We start from the raw sequence: 3,776 nt of genomic DNA, 5'->3' as shown, positions 1-3,776 counted from the left end.
GCAGGTGAAACAGAGGGAGTTTCTTAAATGAGAAATTAAAAAACAAAATAAGGGAGACTCAAACTAAATCTTTATTAAATACAGAGGGGAAAATGATAACTTTACAGTGGACAAACCTGGATGACACCACCTTCCCCAAGTGATCAAGGTTAACATCACCATTTAGGACCGGTCGGTGTCGGCTATTCCTCAAGATGAGGCCCTGGGAAGGGCCTGCCATCTCTTCAGTGTTATTTCCAGTAAAGCATAGCTGCAATCTAATTTGGAGAAAACATCAGCCTAACCCAAACTGGGAGACATAGTATAAAAATAACTGACTAGTACTCTTTAAAAGTGTTAAGGTGATTTAAAAAAAAAAGTGTTAAGGTGATAAAACACAAGGAAAGACCAAGGAACTGCTATAGATTAGAGGAGACTAAGAAGACATAACAACTAAATGTAATTTGAGTTGTAGTGTCAACTGTCTAATCAATTCAGTGCAATATCAATTAGATCCTTAAGCAGAAAAAGGACATTAGTAGTAAAACTGGTGAAAACTGAATAAAGTCTGTAGTATAGTTAATGATAGTGTATCAATGTTAATTTCTTAGTTTTGATATTTGTATTATGTAAGATACTAATTTAGGGGAAGCTGGTTGAATATATGAATTCTCTGTAGTATGTAACTCATCCGTAGGTCTAGAATTATTCGAAGATAAAAAGTTAAGAAAAACAGTGTACGTAGAAAAAGAGTGGGGAACTTGATGGGGGTCATAGAAATGGCAGAGAAGTGATACTGGCCAGCCTAGAAAGCCCCAAGCATGGGCATTTAACTCGCTTTTGCAGAAGGAAAGCTATCCAGTGGGGGTTGCTGAATGGAATCTGTTCTCTGCCTCTACCATTCTTTCAGGGTACTGCTTTCTGCCTCATGACTTTACCATTGATTTGGCTAATGTCTGGTAGATCACTGGTCAATATTTCAATATTCTTAGTTTTTAGAACTATTAAAACTCTTAATTTTACTTTGTGCATTAGTATTTAGGTGGTAAGTTGTGAGAAGGAAAGCCAGGCATCCATATTTTCTCATTTTCTTTATTTGGTAGAAATGTTTTCTTTTTTTCTTTTTCTTTACTTTTTTTTTAGTTTTTATTTAAATTCCAGTTAGTTACCATTCAGTGTAATATTAGTTTCAAGTGTACAATTTAGTGATTCAGCATTTCCATACAATACCTATTTAACCCATCCCCCACCTCCCCTCTGGTAACCATCAGTTTGCCTTCTATAGTTAAGAGTCTGTTTCTTGGTTTGTCTTTCTCTCTTTTTTCTCCCTCTGCTTGTTTGTTTCTTAAATTCCACATATGAGTGAAATTACATGGTATTTGTCTTTTTCTGACTGACTTATTTTGCTTAGCATAATACTTTCTAGCTCCATTCATGTTGTTGCAAATGGCAAGATTTCATTCTTTTTTTTTTTTAAGATGTATTTTATTATTTATATGAGAGAGAGAGAGAGGGAGAAGGAGAGAATCTCAAGCAGACTCCCTGCTGAGCATGGAGCCCCATGCAGTGCTCTGTGTCACCATCCTAAAATCATGACCTGAGTTGAAATCAAGAGTTGGGCACTTAACCCACTGAGCCACCCATGAACCCCAATATTTCATTCTTTTTGATGGCTGAGTAATACTCCATTGTGTGTGTGTGTGTATATATATATATATATACACCATTTCTTCTTTGTCCATTCTTCAGTTGATGGACATTTGGGCTCTTTCCATAATTTGGCTATTGTTGATAATGCTGCTATAAACATCAGGGTGCATGTATTCCTTCAAATTATTATTTTTGTATTCTTGTAGGGTAGTTCTATTTTTAACTTTTTGAGGAAACTCCATACTGTTTCCCAGAGTGGCTGCACCAGTTTGCAGGTAGGAATATTTTCAATACAATTCAGGCAACCCTTTAGATAAATAATGATTTCATTGAGAGCAAGAAGCTTTCATTTTTCTTTATAGTTCCCATGATTAAAGTAGTACTTGGAACAGAGTAGGTTCTCAATAAATGTCCATAAATGTAACTAAAATATTTTTTGATGTTAGCTACACATTTAAATCTTACTAAATAATTATAAGGGTGTGGCAAACTTTACATTTTATATCTTTTTATTAAGCATGTAATATGTGCCAGCTACTATGCTAAGTGGTTTATATATATTTCTTTATTGAGTCCTCACAACACCAGTGGGGCAGATGTTATTCTTATCATTTTAAAGATGAGAAAAAGGAGGCCCAGAGAAGTTAAATGACTTGCCTCAGCTCACAAAGTTACTGAATTGCTAGCCTAGGCTTCTACCCCTTCTATGTCTGACTGTGACACTCTGCTGCCTCTCTGAAAATATGTGTTGCATTCTCAACCAGTTTTATAAGATTTCTATGTTGAAAATTTATGTATTAAAATGAACAATTGTATGATTTTTGTTTAAAAATATAAATGGGAAACTATCACATCCTAATTCTTTTAATTAAAGAGGCAGTGTATCAGCTTAGCATATAAATGCTTTGCTGTTCATATATTTGCTTCCAGTGCATTGGAACAAAGCATATCCCTTATAGCAAATACAACATCTTCAGAATCAAGAGATGAAGTATGTAGCTCCTGTTCAATCTTGGGTATGGTGCCAAGATTCTTAGCTTTACAAACACATATATACATTCACCACTATATCAGGTATAGTCAGGTTTTATGTAATATGCAAGTATATTTGAGTCAAGTTTTGAATGCTCTTAAAAACAATTGGAAAACACAAGGAAAGTTGCTACAAAACTCAAAAAGCAGGTTAAAATATCTTAGGGCTTTGTCTTTTTTTTTTTTTCCCATATACCCATTTTTATGTGTCATAAAATAAGCACTTAAGGAATTATGTAGGGGTTCTTTTCCTTGCAATACATTATTTCCTTCCTAATTGGTCAGTGCAGGACAAACACATCATTAAACACACAGGAGCCTCGCTATAGCATAAAATTTTGTGTAAGGCAGATCCATCTCAAGCAGTGAGAGCAGTTTATTCCTTTAAGTGCCAGAAGGACCTTGTTATAGCTTCACTTCACCTATTACAGAGCCCCTCAGCAAGGGCAGCCTTATGGGACCTTTTCAGGATGCCATTGGTTGAAAATGATGATGAGAATTTCTTCAACCTCTAGTAGTCTTGTGTTACTGCTGAAGAATTAGATTTTCTGTTGATGTAACAGGCTAGTGTCCAATTAAAGAATTCTGTGGTCATTTTGAAATGAGAAATGGGTTGTTTTATTCAGGATTCTCCCCACCCCTTGAGAGGCTAGGGTGCTTTGGTGCCATTGGCATAATTGGAAGCTCTGGGCTTTTCTTGCCCAATGTAAGGTTAGAGCCACCTGAGCAGGGCTCCAAGGTATATTGTGCTGTCTGAGATGGAATCCAGTGAATCAAAATGGCAAACGAGCGGGAGTAGCTGAAATGGAAAACAGCCAGCTGCTGGCCCAACACAATGAAGCTCAGAGTTAATTTGCAGAAAATGAATTATTTCTTTTCAATGTGTGATTCTCTCTGTGAATGGAACATCGTGACAGGGAGTGAAAAGGAAATGCTTTATCAGGACTTGGCTGAGTGAGTTATGGGGCAGGTGTGCATGCTTGGAAAACCTGGGATGGATGGATTGGAATAAAATATGATCACTGGTCCAAGCTAGTTCACAGCACCACAAAGCCATCTGTTAGGGTTCAACCTAGCATGACTGTCGGTCTCCCGTAGGAAGAGACTTAGCATAG

Source organism: Neomonachus schauinslandi, chromosome 3 (genome assembly GCF_002201575.2).
Source record: "Neomonachus schauinslandi chromosome 3, ASM220157v2, whole genome shotgun sequence".
NCBI classification, from domain to species: Eukaryota; Metazoa; Chordata; class Mammalia; order Carnivora; family Phocidae; genus Neomonachus; species Neomonachus schauinslandi.
The sequence above is the reverse complement of the archived record's forward strand: the minus strand, read 5'-3'. Positions refer to the sequence as shown.